Raw genomic sequence first — 20399 nt, 5'->3', positions numbered from 1 at the left:
CTGGTACTTACCCCATTATCATCTGTCTCCATGTACTTGTATTCCCATTTTCGTATCTATACTGGTGGTTACCCCATTATCATCTGTCTCCATGTACATGTATGCACCCCATTTTCGTATCTATACTGGTGGTTACCCCATTATCATCTGTCTCCATGTACATGTATGCACCCCATTTTCGTATCTATACTGGTGGTTACCCCATTATCATCTGTCTCCATGTACATGTATGCACCCCATTTTCGTATCTATACTGGTGGTTACCCCATTATCATCTGTCTCCATGTACATGTATGCACCCCATTTTCGTATCTATACTGGTGGTTACCCCATTATCATTTGTCTCCATGTACATGTATGCACCCCATTTTCGTATCTATACTGGTGGTTACCCCATTATCATCTGTCTCGGTGTACTTGTATTCACTCCATTATTGTTTATTTCCATGGACTTGCACTCCCCCCATTATCATCTGTCTCCATGTACTTGTATTAACCCCATTTTCGCCTCCATATACTGGTACTTACCCTATTATCATCTGTCTCCATGTACTTGTATTCCCCCCATTTTCGCCTCCATATACTGGTACTTACCCTAATATCATCTGTCTCCATGTACTTGTATTCCCCCCATTTTCGCCTCCATATACTGGTACTTACCCCATTATCATCTGTCTCATTGACTTGTATTCCCCCCATTTTCGCCTCCATATACTGGTACTTACCCCATTATCATCTGTCTCATGCACTTGTATTCAGCCTCTACTGAGTCTATGGGTTGACATTCCCCTTGCCACTCCCTGGCTTCTTCCATACGTCTTCCTACTTACCTGATGTGGTTAGTGGTCTATCAACAAACATTTCTTATACCATCTACTAATAAATTGACGATTCGCATGTTTTCCAAATAAAGAATGCATTTCGGATAAGTACAAGGAGTTGGTTAGTCTACTGAGCTCTATGTAAAAGCCAACGACTTGTGATTGATCACTCAGTAGCCATCAGGTTGCTAATACACATCCTACTCATCCAAGACACATCTGGTACATCTTCCATTTTTGTTATCGATGCTCAAACTTAGCGGCCACCTATGTAGACAGGGGGGTGATGAGCAGACTATACCTGTACCTGTAATATTATAGCAGCAGTAAGAGTCTGTCGTCTTCCCTAGATCCATCCTTGAGTCACCTGGAGGATGCTGCACCAGGAGTTACCATTAACCCCCCACCATTTATCACAACCAATCTGCATTCATTAAACCAAACAAGCCCCAGTGTGTGTGAGTAGTGTATGTTCACTTCATTAAGTCAGGGGATTACTCAAGGTTGCCAATGTAATCAAACACGACACAGCCTGGGATTTGTGAGTGGGATCAGTTTAAATAATGGGGGGCACAGAAAGGCCTAGGCGAGTGTCAAGCAATTCCCTGGCTCTGTGTGCGCATATTGAGAGACACAAACCCAGGGACATCCTCTCCCCGCGCTGATGAAGCTTACAAGGCAGCCTGAAACAAATGAGCGACAACAATAACACCACAAAGATAACAATTACAAAGACAAACATTGGCTTTTGGGAACGAGTAGCCGGGAGAAGACGGTATACATGAAACAAAGTAGGCAAATGTTTGCAAGATAAACTCTGCCTAAATCAAGTGTGACGGGAGGAGAGGGAGCGATGGAGGCAGGAGGAGAGCGGCGCAGATAAGGGCGCATATTATTATTATTATTACACAGGGAACTTAATGACACTGCTCACGCTCTCTGTCTCCGGCAAGTGCCGCTCTAGTTTTCTTAATGCTTCACCCTAGTTTATTTTTCTCACAGTGCGGTCATGAGTTATCAGTACTCGCACTAAGACTGTGTGATGGGACGTCACCATCCAGAACCATATGGGTCACATGTCCGGATATAAATGTAATTATGTTATTAATGATCAAGGGATAAACAATGATCAGCTAGTAAATAATAGACATTTTCCTTGTCATTTCAAGGACCATACATTTCTATCTATGAGCAGCTTGAAGGCGCCAATACAATCTTAAGGGGAATGATGTAGGTCCAGATCCTTCCATTATACCTTATCTCTGTATAGCCTTGGTTTTGGCTCATAATGACTGATGCAAAAATGTAATGAACTTGTGACCTGGTCCTAATGACCGATACAGATCTTACCAATTTCTGCCCAATCACACGTAGAGAAATCCAATTGGATTGTGTAAATGTCTAGTTGATCTGTCTGAAATCCATCTCATCTGCCATAAAACTGATCTGTCTGAAATCCATCTCATCTGCCATAGAGCTGATCTGTCTTGTGCAACAATCAACTCAAAGGGCCACATTTATTAAATGCTCCAGTTTTCTACCTGACTTTGCACTAGAAAGAACGTGTCATCTGCTTGTACATGGATTGATAAAGTTTCTGCGCCAGTTTTGTGCCGCGGCTTCTCTGTGTCCGACAATATAGAAAAATGTGCACCCAAAGGGGCTGTTACTGCGTAGTCCGAGTTTGCGCCACATTTATTACTGACGTTCGACAAAATTCTGCAACATGACCAAAGTGCACCAAAAAAAATGGTGTTCACTTCTGGAGCAGTGCAGGGGGTGCCAGATTACTGAAGAACGTGCGCCAGTTATGATGAATCTGGCGCCCCCTGCACACTCCACAGGCAAAGTGCACATAGTAGAGACTGCACTAGTTTTGATAAATGTGGGCCCATGACTTCAGTGTATGAACAACGTCTTTAAAAACAAATCTATTATAGTGTAGAGAAAGGTTGGATTTCAGATAACCACTTGAGGAGGAGAGATTAGAACTGGTTCTATCATAGTTTTATGAAATATATGTGTTGACAATGAATGCGCATGGATGCCTCCGCTTAATATGTTTTCAACAACTGTCTAACCATTGACTTACCTCTGGTGTACAGTATATTAATATCCCACTGCATGGTGTTCTAATCCATACAACTAATATTGGCCAAATTATTCACAATCCAGAATCTGTGTGAATATCTGTCATGTCTATCGCGCCATCACATGAACTTTTTTGATGCCTTGATATACTTGCACTTGATTTACTGATTTCTTTAAATGTATAGATCATATGTTGGTTTATCTTGATCACTGCTAATACAAAGAAATGTAAATATTGGGATCGATCCATCATGTCTTACACACTTGAACAATGGCATGAAGGAAGTATACTTTTATAAGTCCCTTAAAAAAAAAAGTGGATGCATTGGAGCAGGGATGTTGCGCCCCAACAGATTAAGATTAACATTTTGTGACCATTTGTACAACTATTTATTGTTGGCCACCATTGCACAATTATAACACAAGGTATAGAAAGATCAAGGCATCCGGCTCAATTTAGGACTTGCATAACAAGCCCAGCAATTGGCAAGGCAAAAGTTTAGTTTGAGAAAGGACGTCTAATTCTTCTTAAGACCTTAACGATAAACCATTGCAAAAATAAAATTGTAAAAAATATAATTTTTTTTTTGAAGAAGAGAAGAGTGATGAAGTAGATTTAATATGCACAATTAATATCAGAGAGCAGAAACCCCTAATTGGAGTGTATGGGGATAAACTTGGCTGTGTGCATCCGTGTTCCTCTCTTCAGAAGGGATAGGGGGGGATCAGTGTGAGTGGGGCTTTGGTTTAAGGAATTAGATGTTTACCAGTCTGAAATAAGCCCAGTTAAAAAAGAGACATTGAAGAGATGAGACAGGGTACAACTTCAAAGAATTCATCTGGACTGGTGAAGGGGAGATTTAGAGACAGTATTGGGAAGTTATTTAGATATTAATAACACATTTTCCTGAGGCGCTAGGATTGCCTCCATCCGCACTTTTCTTCAAGCTATTTGGCTGGGTGAAATATGGGGAACTGAAATGTTGGGAAGAGATAACAGAATCAGCAGCCCCGGTCCTGTGACTGCATCATTGCATTAAACTGGGATTAACCTCCTAGTTCCCCCCTCACAGCTATCCAAATTTTCATAGAAATTTACATGGCAGGATTTGAAATCACATATCCCAGAGTCCTTACAGCGGGGAGATACCTGACTATTGTGCGGAGCCTTTAAAGTTACTTTTGTCAGACACAAATGGAGTCTAATGGTAATAACTTGACCTGTATTAATTTTCTCTTCTATCCCTTACATTCGGCAACCTTCCTGTGATAGGATTCCCTGCCTGCCTCTGTCTGATCCTGATTATCACTTAGTAGACTCTTAGTGAATTTATCTGAGTACAGTGGGTGAGAGGAAGCTTTGCGGGTAGATAAAAGGAATCGACTGGATTGTGGATAGTATGGAAGCAGGTATAGGACACTGCTGTCCTCCTATAGAATAATGCACCCTCATAGAAGGTGGTCCTCACAGGCTACCATCACGGCATAAAAGAAAAGTTTTGGTTTTTATAAAATAATATTATATGTAGGGACGTACAATATGTACAACTAACCTGGAAAGTTTTATCATTAGTAATTAGTAATGTTCTTAAAAAAAGAGACATTTTGAGGGATAATGTGTCCGGACACCCTCTAGTCGACCGGACTTGTTTAGTGCTTGGTGAAGTGAGATCTAGTTAATGTAATTACTTGGGAGTAATTGCTCTCTGGAGCTGCTTTCTTTGGCAGAATAGACAATAAGCAGCCACTGGGCGACAGCCCTGCCTGGAAGGGAGGTGGAAAGAGTTTGTAGAGGTTTTCTCCAATTTAGGGCAAGACATTAAATGTGACATAAGAGGCAATGACATGTAATGCTCCGCTCGCTATATTTATACTAGTCTAAAGAGCAAAGGGCTTAATAACTTAGTGCAACTACACTGTAATTATTCCAAGTAGTTACATATTAAAAAATATAAATATATATGGTTAAACTGAATGCTAAAAAGTTCTGAAACTCGGAGGCCATGTGGATAACTAGTTTCTAGAAACTTTATAATATTGATCTATCTATCTATGAAGTATATAATACTCTTAGAAAGTGTCATTCACAATTCCCTGGAATTGAGTTCCCTTTGTAGGTTAATAAACTCCCTTTCCTACCCCGGAGCTTTGAAGTGACTCTTTACAGCTTGCTGCACGTTTGAGTCTATCAATAGGCACTTTAGCAATACAAACATCTTAAAGATAAAGTAACCAAACTAGAATGGGCCTTTGAATGGGGGGGATAGCTGTCTTACTTTTGCCATGGAGTGTGCAGCGGGGTCTGCCTAATCCGGCTTTCATTTCCCCGACAAATGCCAAGAATCTGTATCTGTCTCCTAGCCCATCAGGGGCCTGATTACACAACAAAAGCCCCCCATTATCCACAGAAGCCAAATGGGAGGGGGCAGGGTCTCGCCACTATGAGCTGGGAGCATCTCCTAACTATTGACTTGTAGAGTCAAGAGCAAACACAGGCAAAAAGCGCAGCTGTAACCCTTTCACCGCCTCCCAACACCCTCAAGCTGGTCAAAGAAATCAGTGTCAATCAGAAGAGCAATGCAACATTGTATCGCCACTGGGAGAAACATTTCGCTTTGATTCAAATAATTTCACTAAGTTTTACATTTGCTTTATGACACACAATGTCCAGGGACTTCGATTCACTTTGATTCATGTCTGATAATATAACTTGCTGCTTTCATACATGTGATGGAAAGGGTTTTAGAGTCAATGGTACTAAAAATGTGTTTATTGTCGATGCATTTTTTTGACTCTTTGGGTGTAGCAAATTTAGAAACTTTTTTACATAAAAACTTTTATTTCTATTATTTGTGAAATAAGTCATTTTTTTTTTTAATATTCTGGTCATTTTTCTCTCCTCTTTCTAAGCCGGTGGATGTTTAGATCCTTTTATATCTTGTTTTTATTAACTTTTTGCATAAAACTGAATGTCGGAATGAGCGAGGAACGACCAAATCCTAAATGTAGTCAACATATATTATCGTGTGTTGTTTTTAATTTATACATGTAATTAAATCCTGGTTCCTGAGGCGAAGTCACTCATTGGTATTAAGAAATCAATATTAAGTTAAAGAAAGCAAAACTCGCTGTTCTTACTTAACAAATGCACAAAGTAAATGAGTAATTAGTAAAAGCGATGAATCCGTAGTATATGGGTGGCGTAAACGTTGAGTAATGTGACAAGCAGCTTCCTCGATTACTTCCAAGAGGAATATACTACTACTGAGTGTAACTGCTTCCTGCTCGGGGGGGATTTTATTTCCAACATACCAATCTAAAGAAAATATTATGAATAGCTATGAGGTAGTGAAGAAATTCCAGGGCAGACAATAGCGCTTGGTCTGCTTGTCAGAGGGGGGACCTATTCTTCAGCAACTACTCCAGGGCAGGGTCTCGGCTTTGGGAAATCTGTCCTGAGAGGGTTGTGGGTTGTAACCGATAGTGTAACATAGGGCTGAGGGGGTATAATGCATTTGGTGTAGCTGATAAATTTGATATCTATAGACTTTTATTAGCAGAAGTATGTAGAAGAGTGAGAAGGGCTTTGCACAAAAATGTTATCTCCGTATGATGAAATCTGGTTGGACGTTGCCTGAAATCAGACTTGTCATCCTGGGAGACTTGACGGGATGTTTTGGGGTTACTTAGTAATGTTGTAAGGTAAAGGCTAGGATCCAGAATATCTTGTTTTCTTTTTTAATGCATTATTATGGATAAATGAACTGGATTTACTCCACCTATCCAGTTGTGTGTTATGTCCCTGGGATTTAGAGTCTGTACATGTATAGTAATATTCCTTCATTAGTATTATGGAGTGCGTCCCTTTCCCCGCAGCCACTTGTTACACATAAAACTCTAAAAAAAGGATCTGGAAGTCCCTCCAGCAAATAAAAGGAGAAGGGAAAGTATCCGTCAGGGAAGGAGTTAATTAGCCCCGCGGCGGGAAAGACCTTGACGTCCTATAAATAGATTCCTTCAATTCAAACATGTCAATTAAATAATCTGCGGGATGACACATTTTTGTCAAGGTGCTGCTCCAGCTTAAAGAGAGCGGAGTTGTCGGGGGGGAATAATACATTCTAGACCCTGGCGGCAGCCAAATCTCTAAGTGCACAATTCCTCTTGTTATAACGCTGCTTGTGGAATTGCTTTTTGTAAGGCTGATCTGAGCAGGCTTCCCCTGGCCAAGGGAATTAATTAAATTAACTGAATCTTCCAATACTTGTAAGACTGCAATAATATCCTCTCCCTTCAAATAGAAGCCGGGCTGGTTAGATGATCACTGTAAGAATCTTCCATGCCCTCTCCTGCTGGGTGTCTCCCAGTGTAAAGAATGTCCCTTACAATATGGCTGAATTGCTCCTTTGAAATTTAATGCGTCCCGAGCATTATAACCTGTATCTGATTTTTCTCTCTCCCCCCCCCCCTTCCCTCTCTTTCTCCTCCATTCTTTTTGGATGACTGTTTAAAGCAGATTAGAGTGATGTGGGTGACAACACTCCTCCCCGAGATTAAATCACTACAGAAAACAATCCAGGGCTGTCATAGCTCGGGCTGTTATCCTTATTTCATGAGTTCCTATAATTTGTGAGATCTAATACTTTACCATCCAGTGAATGGGTGAATCACCTAGAAGGGATCTGTGTGTACTTAATGAATTACCAGGTTTTTTTTTACAATATATGGTAGGTTCTTTAGGTTTCTTTTTTTACTGGTAGCTCCAAACTATTTTTTTTGTTCCTTGTCCCAGTTGGATTTTCAAAATGTTATGCTGCCATGGGAACAATGATTATCAATAACATTTTTGTACAGACACCTTACAGCCTGGGACTAAAGTAACACATGTAGAGAGCTTCAGCAGAGGTCACAGCGGACAGAGGGGTCATCTGTAACTAGGGGTCATCTGTAAGTGGGGTGCAGTATAGGCAGTTTGTGTCCCCGACCCCCAAGCCTTCTAAGGGGCCCATGGCCACCCAAACCACCATCAAACGTCTTTACTCAGAAGGACCTTCACTCATGAATCCTCATACATATGTTCCTGCTGTAAATACACATGTGCACAAGAACCATTTCAGGACCTTTGAAGGTCTTCCAAAGGTCCTTAGACTGCAGATTGACACATCCCCCATTCCCCAAAAAGCTTGATTATCCTACCATATGTAGGGAATGAATTCCGGACTTCTAAGGACTATAATATTCCTACAGCCCAGGGCCCATGGCAGTCTAATCTATACCTGGTCGTGTGTCCTCAAGTCGGGGACAGCCTCTATAGATAAAATGAGGTCTAGTGACACCAATACCTTCTGCTTCAATTGCAAAAGTAGCAGCACTACTAATCCCAGAATTATCGATGAAACTTTGTTCCGATCTGATACTTAGTTCCAATTCTCATATGAATGTCTACACTTAAACCCTAAAAACTGCACCGATACACCAGCTCCCAAATCACATTATAACTGAAAGCAGCATTGTGCAGGCCACTTTATTTCTCTCCAAACATACCATCATTCTGTCCTCATGTTAGTTAAAATGTAGAATTTTAAGGTTTATGCAAATCAGCATCTCTCAATGTGTTGGTTCATCGGAAGTTGTGGCCAAGCTTCTGGTGCATGGAGTATCTCATTCCTAAAATGTTATTTGGATTTTTTTAACCAAATTATTACAATAGATACCAAAATCTAAGGAGCAATACTACCTTTACTGATCCTCCACTTCTGTCCATCAGATGCCACCAAGGTCCCACCAAGGTTTCTCCATCATGGTCTCTCTTGATAAGCAGGAAATGCTGCACAGCCAATCAGTGTCTGAGGCGGGTAACTGATGTGCATAGTGATTGGCCACTTCCTGTGTGTCAATGATTGGCTGATTGGAAACTTCCTGTGTGTCAAAGAGGACCATGTTTCAGCGTTCTCGACAATCGGTGAAGAATTAGTGAAGTGACTTATTTTATCTTTTTCCAAATTTGGGACATTTATTAAAAAAAATTGGTGCTTACTGGAAAACCTTTCTGGAAATAAAGTGTGAGTCACATGGTACAACTTACACTAGATATGTAAAACGAATGATTGTAGATTTCTGGTGCGGACCCACTTTATCATGTTGATGATAGTTATACTTATAATAATAATGATCTTTATTTATATAACGCCATCAAATTCCGTAGCGCTTTACAAATGATGTACTTTACCCAGAATCCCTGGATACATATAATATGCTACATAAAGATTAAAATTGGTTTCACAAATATCCAAGCAGCTGCTTATATTGCGTTACGTTTTATGTGGTCGGAATAGCTACAAGACTAATTCCGATTGATTCCCGCATTGGTGGAGTCATTCCCAATCAATGAACCAAAAGGATAAAATATTGACACCTTTCCGCAGCGCGGATTAGAAATGTACTTAAAGTCCTTTAAACGAGGATATGGGTAAAGCGTGACCTTTCCCCTCTGCCCCCTGATGATCATGTAAGATGCAGGAAGTGACAAATGTTACAATAGCAGGGGAGCAGCATCACTTTTACCTGAGTCACCTGGACCTGCTCAGATTATAGGACGCCCTAATTACTGCTCACATCACAGGAAGGGATGGCAGGATTTAACCTGACTGCAATTGTGGGGAATGGAAGTGGTTTTCTAGTGAAGAAAGGAAAGTGACATTTGAAAGTTCTCATTAGGTGCAGATAAGAATAGAGAAGGGTAACTCAATTGTTTGGGGATTAACACCTAACTAAAGACATAAAGGCCACAGGCTCAGCTGATAAGTACTTGTTGCTGGCCTGGAATGGCTTCACATAGCACAGCAGCGAGTGTTAATAGTCAGGAATCTGTCAGGATCATCTGCAATGTGTGTAGCAATCTCAATACTGCCCAAGCCTGTGTCACGTCTACTGCTGCCAGACGCCATCAGGTTACATATCGTCATTCCTGTTACTCCATGAAATAACATTGTCACAGTGCAGAAACCATTAGCTGCATGTAAGATATTGCCAGCACGGAAGAGTTGACATTATTATGTTCTCCGGTGTTGAATATCAATGATTACTAATAGGCTGGAGGGTCTGGTATACAGTCCGAACCTGTACAGGATTATTATTTTTTTAAATTTTATTGAGTTTTAACAGTGAAATAACAAACATCTCACACATTAATATAAAGAGAAACAAAGAAAGAAAAAAAGCTTAATTTATACCCTGGTTTCAATCTACCGCCCAAATGAAACATGATAAAGCAGGGACACTTACTTACAGATCCAAGCACCGTGACTGTGGTAATCTTCTTATATTTGTTATCCATGGCCTCCTTCCTCCTAAAATCAACTTGCATAATTATGCTAATGTGTCTCAAAGGCTACCCTAGCCTCTTTGTGATCTGGCTTTACAATCTGTTACACTGTCTCAACAGTGGGGAAGGGTGAGACAGTGTAACAGTCTGTAAAGCCAGATCACAGTGGGGTAGGATAGCCCTTCATGTAATTAGCATAATTTTACAAGTTTATTTTAGAAGGAAGGAGGCCATGGATAACAAATATAGTATGGAAAAGCTGTGTAGTCATACATTTTTTTATGTTGTTAGTAGCAGCAGGACTGTGAAATATGGATTTATAGTTTGAGATTGTAGCTTGGGGGCAAATCCTCACACCGCTGTGCACTTAGTTCTCTGCATTGAGCTGCTCCATAGCCCCTCCCTTTTGTGTACTAGAATAATATTTTATCAGAATCCTTCTGCAGGTTTTAATAAGAGCAGAGGGCGGGAAGTCAAGCAGCTGAATGCAGGGAGCTAAGAGAACAGCAGTGTGAGGACGCACCTTAAGTATACTTGGTGACACAATTCTGGATTATTACTACTTCCCCACTACTGTATTCAGCTTACATGGTCAATAGTGATAGCAAACTCCTTTTAGAACATAAAAGGTGTACGAGTTTGTACGTTCTGTCCGTGTTTGTGAGGGTTTCCTCCGGGTCCTCCGGTTTCCTCCCACACTCCAAAACATACTGGTAGGTTGATTAGATTGTGAGCCCCATTGGGGACAGGGACTGATTTGGCAAACTTTGTGCAGCGCTGCGTAATCTGTGTGCGCTACATAAATAAAGATTATTATTAATAATAAATGTGTTATATTTTCTTACACCTCTGACTATAATGACTCAGTCCACTCTAATTGTGACACAGAGTCCAGCATTCATGGTGATTTATGTGAAATTTGATACATTGACCTAAATATTAGTGAATGCTGCCACTTTTAGGAAAAATGAAAGATATGTAGAGCTCAGAAAGATGCTAAAATAGGAAATTATCCATCTCTAACGATAATATTTACTGTATATTATCTATAAAAGGTAAATTTCCATCATAGAATGAGCTGTTTCCATTCATAAATAATAGAAGAGATATTGTATTTACTGACGCAATTTATTAATTTTTTAGATTTTCTTTTCCCAGCTTGTGATTAGATTACTATGATTAGCCTGGGTCACATAGTAGTTGAACCTCTAGCTCCAGGTCCGGTGTGAGGGACGCTGAGTGTCATGGGTTTATTTTTTTTCGGAGGGTCTTTAGGTTTGTTTTCTGTTTGATTTTCATAACTTTCTGCGTGTTAGGATTGTGACTTAGATCTACCTGAAAGCAGCAGAGTCAAACTGAGTTCAATGAAGTGCTTTCTTGGTTATTTTTCGCCTGATCTCAGTGGTCACCTTACCCCACTGGCGCTACTAATATCCAGCACTCTGGGGGTGTGAATATTCCTTCCTTCTGATTGCAAATAGCCAAAAGATTAGTAGCAGCAGCTGCTTGGAAGGGGAACAATAGAGAGACCTAGGAAGTAGAGAAATTGAAAAACGAGAAACCCCTAATCAGAGCGTCTCAAAGTTCAGGCACTCAGAATCGGCGGCTCAGCGTGACCTCGGACTCTGCCGGGGAAAGCTGTTTACTTAGATGAAAAAAGCAGAACATTTAATGAAACTCTTTAGAGACGTAAATAGTTTGTACTAATAGCCGCCCTCGCTGAACTTGACCTTTCACAAATACACAATCAAACAAGCCCGTCGTGATGTAGAACTATATGGCTGCCATCTTTACTGCTCATCCCTGGAGGAGCAGACTCTTATAGCTCATCACAATGTTATATAGATGACTATAAAGAATGGACGGAATCATAGTATATGGTTATATAATAATAATAATAATCTTTATTTATATAGCGCCATCATATTCTGTATCATTGATAAAGAGGTGAGAAAAGTTCTGTGTGTATTCAGAGAATTTTATGTTACATATGAAAGTTTTGCATGATAGGGAATTTTAAGGAATATTCTAAGATGGATAAAGTTGCTGATCAGTTACTTGGTAATAATCTGCAGCTTCTATGTGATGTAGAACTTATGAACAGGTTGCAAAGTTTGTTGAGAGAACAACGATGGATCTATGAGAAATATGACAATTTTTGTAAAAATAAAATCTGCAGCCACGTGATTATTTTCATTGTAAATTATGCAGATTTTGGGAAATGCGCTGTGAAAGGAGTTTTCTTGGTTCGCTAAAAACTCCACAGCGGGAATCAAAAAAAAGCATTAAAAAGAATAATAAAACAATAAATAAAAATATCCATTCCTAAGGAAAGACTCCTGGTTCTGTTGGACGGAACAAATGCATGGGGTCATGTGATCAACCATATAAATCCCACTAAAAACATAAAACATATCTACGAAATCTATAAAAAAAATTGAAGTAATAATAAAATAATCTATTCCTCCAGTTCTACCTCTGGTTTCCCCAGGGGCAGAGCAAATACAAGCGGGCAACCCTAAAAATTATCCTAAAAACAAAACATAGCTACAACATCTAACAATAAAATAAAAAAATTAAAAAAAATAAAAATTATACAAAAAACATAACACATATCTACACAACTACAAAAAAAAAGGAAATAAAAATTATCCCACATATAACACATATCTACAAGACATATCTGCGTGACTACAAAAAAAAATAAAATAATTAACAAAAATGATCCATTCCAGCACTCCTGGTTCTTCTCCTGGATGGAGCAAATGTAAAGGGTCATGTGATCAAATTGAAAATCGTCTTAAAAACACAACACATATCTAGGCAGCTACAAAAAAAAGACCCCCCAAAAAAACACCAAAGACTTTCTAAAAAAAAATAGGCACCCCTAGAGTATAAAATTTTGGGCACATAAGTAACTAAATGGTGGTGTTAATTCTAAACGCTGCAACCTTTCGGATTGTTAGCCTTTTCCAAGCATCAAGCAACCCTAGGGTATGCAGCATTTTAAAGAGAAGCCAAAAAATGCACCAAAAGTTTGACGGAAAAAAAGGAACATAAAAAAGCAATATAAAACTATGTAGCAATTAAGGCACAAAGTAGACGTGTACAGGAGCATTGGTCAAGGAGGAATGGAAACATTACTAAATGTGGATTTAGCTGTGCAGTTTATTGCAAGACCAATGTAGAATCCACCAGGATAAGAAGACGTCTAAAAACCTGCAGTATTGTTACATCAAAGTAGACTGAGTTTTCTTTCTTTCTATCCATCCCACACCAAAAAAAAAAGAAAGAAAAAGAGTTTAAAATGTGTTTGATGGTGGAACGTATGAAGGCCCCCACCCCCTTAAACACTCCCGTCAGGTTTTTTTTTTCTTCCCTCCCAGTTCTTACAAATGAGAACATCACCTATTCAAGCGGATTGATGAACTCGACCAAAAAGTTTATTAAGAGCGAGAGAAGACAAAGGCTGTAAAGGGCTTCTGCAACTGCAGGCCAGTCTATAAACTTGGTGCCATTGTCCCTTTAAGGCGGATGCTTGAATACCCCTGAATGGCCCTTCTTTAGAGTGACAAGATCAAGCTAGACAACAGCATGTTAAAAGGAGGGTTGTTTTCTCTCTCCAGCCAAAGATGTGTCCGTTCTCCGGGTCTGCATTAATGTACATCTGCAGTGGGAGGAATAAATACTGGGGATTTGTGTCTCCAGACCCCTTCGTCGCCAACGCCCTGGTTTCTTACACCATATGCCACGAATGAGAAAGATCTTTAGTAAACCAACAACATCCAGGGGGACATGGCTAATCTCACATGTCTGAGCTAAGAGGGTCAATGAGGACCAGTTGGTATTACGATTTGGTAATCCTGCATAGGGAGCAGGTAACTTTTCAACCAAGGAGCAAATATTTACTCTCTTCGTGGCACCTAGGTCGGTCTGTGGGGTATACACCTTCATATAGAACAGAGTAATGGGCGCACAGCAGTGTGAGGACATGCTCTTATTAACTGCAATCCTGGAAAGTACATATCTCACAGTCCTGCTGCTACTAATAACATACACTGAGGTATGATTACACATCTCTCCAGGGGAAATAATTGAAGGGGTTGTCTGGACATGTGCCACACCTGACTATGGTTTGTGCTGGTATTGCTACATTCATTTCTATACAGCTCAGTTGCAATACCGGCACAAGCCAGCAGGTGTGGTGCTGTTTTTAAAGCAGCCAAGTTTTTCAAATGGCGGGCAACCACCTTAACACAGTTTTGCATGGTGAAAACTTGAGACTGATTTCCTTTATTGCAGCTAAAATATAAGGGCAAATAGTCAGTGTATAGTAAAGTTCTCCTTTCATGTGATACAAGTTGCACTTTGGACAATCAGCTATCTAATAATTTACCAATTATCTTAATTAAAACGGGTCAAAAACTGAGGCGTTTTCAAAAAACACTTAAAAATGGGTTAACAACGCCATGTGTGGCATCACCCTAAACTGCAATCTTGTGTGCATCCTCTGACTATCACCTATTACATCCATCCATCCAGTATACCTCCTAGAACGTCCCATACACGGACCTCATGGGTGACTGTATAGGGCAGTGATGGCGAACCTATGGCACGGGTGCCAGAGGTGGCACTCAGAGCCCTTTCTGTGGGCACCCAGGTTGTTGCCCCAGGACAGAGTTTAGCAGACAGGACTGGAATCTTCCTGCCGCTCTCAATGCTCTTTTAAGATGACACATCCTTGACTGATTAGAACTGCAGAAAGAGTGAGAAGGTGTGAACAGGGCCAGATTATCTTTTGATGGCCCCATGATTCTTTCAGTACAGAGAGACCCAAGAGAGAAGCTATAATGATGTCTGAATTTGACCTCCTGCTTTCAACTATAATGGTGTACTCAGGGGGCCAATACGATTGAATGTTGTGGAAGAACAGGTAGCAATAAGTTACTGTTTAAATTGTCAAGTTGGCACTTGATGGTAAATAAGTGGGTTTTGGTTTTAGTTTGGGCACCCAGCCTTTAAAAGGTTCGCCATCACTGGTATAGGGGATACTGAGGGAGTCCCGTGTAGGTGATGACATGGGCACTGGAGGAGGCCCTAATAAGGACATACAGCATTAGATGCACCACATCTATAATGTGTTGATGAAAAATATAGGAGGTCATATAACAATGGGGGACGGTAATGAAACCGAGAGTGTTAAAGTTTAAAAATGTTTCATGTAGCGTATTTTTCGGACTATAAGGCGCACAAAAAATCCTTTGATTTTCTCAGAAATCAAAGGTGTGCCTTATAGTCCAGTGCGCCTTATATATGAACCGTACTTACAGACAACAGCTGCCTTATACTGTGCACAGGCCTGCCACCTGCTGGTCATTCATCCTTATAATCAGGTGCACCTTATAATCCGGTTTGCCTTATATATGAACCTAGATGTTTTAGCAGGCATTTATTGATGGTGCGCCTTATAATTCGGTGCGCCATATAGTCCGAAAAATTCCGTATATATTAAAAAAAAAGTAAATCCCATAAACCCCTTTAAGAAAAATCTATCTTGGAAACCTTACAATACTGGCAGGAGGGTCTAGTCAAGCATTTTACCGCTCACCTCCGCTCTGCTCGCTGTGACTCATTCATTACACACCACATAGCAGTACAATTATGAAATGAAGGTCGAATCGTTTAGAGACGTAATTTCGAAAGGCATAAATACATGGCTAAGTAACTGGAAATAAAAGAAAATGTCTATGTGTTGGAATCTCATATTTTTCGGTGCTCTTATAGTACGACATCATCTGGACAGAAGTTGTGCCGGTTCCTGGCAAATTTGAGATTGCATTTTAGGAGTGCACCTGCATTTCTGGACATTACACAACTTTTTATTCTGCATTTCTTAAGAGCAGTCACCTCTGTAGGCTTAAAAAAAAATCTAAAATTTCCCTAGTGGTGGGTAAAGTATAGTCGGCAGACTTACACGGAGGAAGTAGCAGCATGGAGGACATTATAGAGAAGCAAGAGTGTAGAGTAGTAATGACTCCTTTATCCCTCCAGCAAACTTCACCATTCTCCACATGTAAAGAATGTAATCTGATCTCTCAGCGAGCTGATTATCCATCTCTCATGGTGGAATTTGAAGAAAATTCTGAGCATGTTAAATACTTATGGTGCAGGAATGAGGTTGGGAAGGACAATAGTGTCTGGTTATTACAAAATTGAGCATGTTCTCTAATAATATATCTAATATATACAAATATATACTAATATATACAGCTTGCCTAAAGTCCTAAGGAAAATTTCTGATGCATCATTATAACATCATTATACATTGTGTCATTTTTGGCAGAATTTTATAGTGTTTTTTTTTTCTGGAACAAAAAAAAAATCACTGCATCCAAATGTTGGCCAACAGTAAAGTATGAAATGTAACCCACATGATGCTTTTTGCTGGCATCTTCTTGTTCAATGGTGAAATAATTTTTGTGGTCCGGAAATTAAAAATTGAAAACACAGTCCGTGAAGGAAGCCTAAAAGCCAGTTTTGCAGACCGAATTAGTGATACTTGTAGCACAGCGGCAGTCGGGGCGACATGTTCCACTTGTGAAATGATTAGTGATTATCAGATGGCGAGGAGGAACTTGTAAAGCTAATGGATGACAATCTGTTATACGCAAAGGGTTAATGTGATGCCTTCACTTCTATCACAGCCCATGCAAAGGCCAGATGCCCTAGTGGGAGTGAGCATAGAGGGGATGGGTAGGAGGTCAAGTGGTAATCAAAAAGGCAAAAACAAAACAGAAAAAGGCGTCCAGCCCCCTCCCCTGCTGAATAGAGCAGTTGCTATTTCACGGCTGAGTAAAGTCTAACTCCCCTCCAGGGTTTTCTCTGACTTGTGACCCCTGCAGCCACTACTTAACACTTTCAAAGGATGCGGGAGCCCTAGAGAGATGACCTGGGCAGGAACTGACTCCCAAACCTGCATGAAGATCAGAATACATAAGGAGTGGGCGCGTGAGAGGGTGAAAAGTGAAAGAACAGAGAGAGCCGATTTGGGTCAACTTGGAATGTTTCAGCACCGTAAATGGCAACATGTAAGATTCTGTGATAGAGAAGGTCTTACCCAAAGAGTAACACAACATACACCGGGGTCTCCTTTTACAGCACATTTACCTAGGAAAAAGACACTAAATGACACCTGTCGCCCCAACATCATTCTACACACATCATTCCACTTACAGTATTCAGAATCACAAAACAGATTTTACCCCATTAAACTACAACCCCCCCAGGCCAGGAATGAAACTTCCTTTCTAGAATCCTCTGTTATGTGAAATCTCACCCGTTTACCAAAAAAATCTCCTCCAGGTGCATCCACACATTCAGATTTTCAAATGCAGTTTTTGGATCCAAAAGCAGGTGTGGATCATTTAGAGAAGCTGCTCCTCTTCTATTTTCGCTCCACTCCTGGTTTGGACATCAAATACTGCACCTGAAAAACTGAACGTGTGAACGCACCCCCAAAGTCATGTGAAAATCATATTTGCTTGTTTATAGGTACTATAGAAAAGAAGCATCGGAGGGGACTCTCCCCCTGCAGCCTCTAAACATGACTCATCTAAGGCTGCAGTCACACGTGCCGTTATGAACCTGTTTTTGGCCCGTTTTTAAGCAGTCCGTTAAAAAACTCATGCGTTTATGACAGGTTTTACCAATTATCTTAATTAAAACCGGTCAAAAACGCATGTGTTTTTTGACGGACTGCTTAAAATTGGGCCAAAAACAGGTTCAAAATGCCATGTTTGACCGCAGCCTTAGGCAAATTATGACTCTTCTCCGCTCATTTTCTCTCGACTTTGGAGGAGATTTTTTTTTATAGGTCACATAACAGAAGAATCTAGAAAGGACATTTCATAATCTAACTGCGGGGAACTGGGTCGTAAAATCTGGTGACAGGTTTCCTTTAAAATTGTTGATGTGAGTGCCCATTACAATATTTAAAGTAGTATTATCTGTGCATTAGTGGATATATAAAATATATAAATGTTTTCTTTTTGGTGAAGTCTTCATGAACATTGTGTAGATTTTAAACTTTAAAAAGTCCTGTTAACTTCCCACAGTGTGATGATCGCACCTTCTGACTCCCGACGCCTCCCCTCACATCTGATGGTTATCATGCTACAGCTCCTGGTTTTTCACTTACAAGGAATCACTTGTAGATCACTTGACCTGAGGAGACTTAATGAGGCTGAGTCTGCTCTCCAAGGTGCACATGTCACACTCCCTCACCCCCGTGTGTGTGTTGTGTTTCCTAGTGTAACGTATATCTTTGCCTTGTAAAGCTGAGAGCCGCAGTTTATTGGTTTTGATAAAAGAACACGTGCACATTATCTGCCCTGGGAATAATCCAGGCAGCGTTTATTGAGGATTGTCGTGCCGGGAGGAAGTATAAAGTATTCAATGAGAATATATCCTACAAAATATACTAACGTTTATCTCTAGTAGATACGGTAACATGCCCTCAGCCTGCCGCAGGAGACCTTGTGTCAGCTATACATCAGCACATGTTTACACAGGGAGGGAATTATCATCTTGTACGTTTCCCGCTACTTGAATATATTTCAGTGCGTTTATTTTCTCTATTTCTATTTAATTTATCATATTCTGGAACATTGAACAAAGGCAAAGTACCCTCCATTCAGTGCCTGTCCATAGGAGCTTACAATCTAATCTTCTGTTAGGAAGTTAATTTACCTTTACCAGTGATGGGGAACCTTTTGGAGAGTGCCCAAACTACAAACAAAGCCCACTTCTATGTTGCAAAGTGCCAACATGACAATGTAAGCAGTAACTTATTGATCCCTGCTGTATCACAGATTTCAATCGTATTGGTGTCCTTGGTTCACCAATACAATAGAAAGATGGAGAAATTTGGATTTAAGCTTCCCTCCAGGGTCCCCTGAAGAGGAAGAATCAGGGGACCCAGAGCAGGAGCTCTAACGTTAATCCATCTCTATCCACACCTTCCTGCTCCTCCTGTAGTCCTGGCAGCCAAGGATGTCGCTTTAAAATAGTGCTGAGCATGGCGCGTCCCGGGCTGTATTGGACAACAGGAGGAAGCTTTGAGTCCTATCTGGCAAACTCTGTGTTAGGGTGAAGGCCTGGGTGCCCACAGAAAGGGCTCTGAGTGCCACCTCTGGTGCCATAGGTTCGCCACCACTGACCTATACAAATTCCTAAGGGTGCGGTCACGTGGTGCGTGCTTAGTCAGTTCTTTGTACATTTTTGAACACACTAAAAACACACACGTTTTTGCATGTATACCATGCATTAGGCTGGTCTGAATCTGTTTTTCTTCATTTGTGGAAGTTTAAGCAGCTGTGAAAGTGTTACTACAGCTGCTTACACTTACAGCAATGAAGAAAAACTGATTCAAACGCACCAAGAACTGACCAAGAACGCACCGTGTGAACGAAATCTTAGAGTCAAAGGCCGGACACCAACATAAGCCTGTTGTTGGGTCCTAAAACCTCTCTACGTGATGTGCGCTTGTGCTATTGAATGGGCCGAATCTAGTATCATTGAACTGAATGGACCTTCTGAGTTCAGTTAAGTGATTCAAGGTTTGGTCCAGTAAATCCCATAAGTTCACACAGCGAGTGTGGTCGGATAACTTGGAGTTTTTGTTGAAGTTTTTACCGTAGTTTTTTTTTTTTTTTAGCCAAAATCTCTAATGGATTGAGCAGTGAGTAGAAGTATGAAACCTATTGCAGAACTAGTCCGTGAGAGAATCTGGATGGAAAACTATGGTTTTACTGATGATTTTTACTGTGGATCTTAGCAGATAGTTTCTCTTTCTAAGAGGACAATTGACTTTTGCGAAGGGTAAGATAAAGTTCCTGCTGATTTCTGCACAGAAAACTCTCCGTTTATCTGCACAGATAAACGGGGCAGCCAGGACATACGTGTTCTGCTTCTCCGCTCATCTTAGGGAGTGACAAGGGGTCCGACTGGGGTACATCAGACCCCTCTTCTAGTGATCTATGGGGGTCCCATCACTGAGACCCCCACAGATCAGCAAGTTAGGCTACCGTAACTTGTTTCTTGGGGAAACTCTTTTGACGTAAGTTAATTTATAGCCAGCAAAATCCAGAATCCAGTGCTGCGTG

The 20399-nt window shown here is 40.6% G+C and overlaps 1 protein-coding gene and 1 long non-coding RNA gene across 11 annotated transcripts in view; one reads left to right on the top strand and one right to left on the bottom strand.

The window, feature by feature from the left end:
- LOC140134722 (uncharacterized) overlaps positions 1-20399 on the bottom strand; it is a 250925-nt gene that overhangs the window by 177900 nt on the left and 52626 nt on the right. Inside the window, exon 5 of one of the 7 annotated variants that reach the window (XR_011856389.1) lies at positions 2942-3125. The exons of 5 other annotated variants lie outside the window; for them this stretch is intronic. This is a non-coding gene — a long non-coding RNA (uncharacterized lncRNA). Of the gene's footprint in view, positions 1-2941; positions 3126-8654; positions 8832-20399 lie in introns of those variants that run through there. One more of the 7 variants, XR_011856385.1, reaches the window with a different exon arrangement.
- Positions 1-20399, top strand: part of PAX7 (paired box 7) — a 75365-nt gene that overhangs the window by 11307 nt on the left and 43659 nt on the right. The gene's annotated exons all lie outside the window — the stretch shown is intronic.

The sequence above is a fragment of the Engystomops pustulosus genome, chromosome 6, assembly GCF_040894005.1.
Source record: "Engystomops pustulosus chromosome 6, aEngPut4.maternal, whole genome shotgun sequence".
NCBI lineage: Eukaryota > Metazoa > Chordata > Amphibia > Anura > Leptodactylidae > Engystomops > Engystomops pustulosus.
The sequence above is the reverse complement of the archived record's forward strand: the minus strand, read 5'-3'. Positions and strand labels throughout refer to the sequence as shown.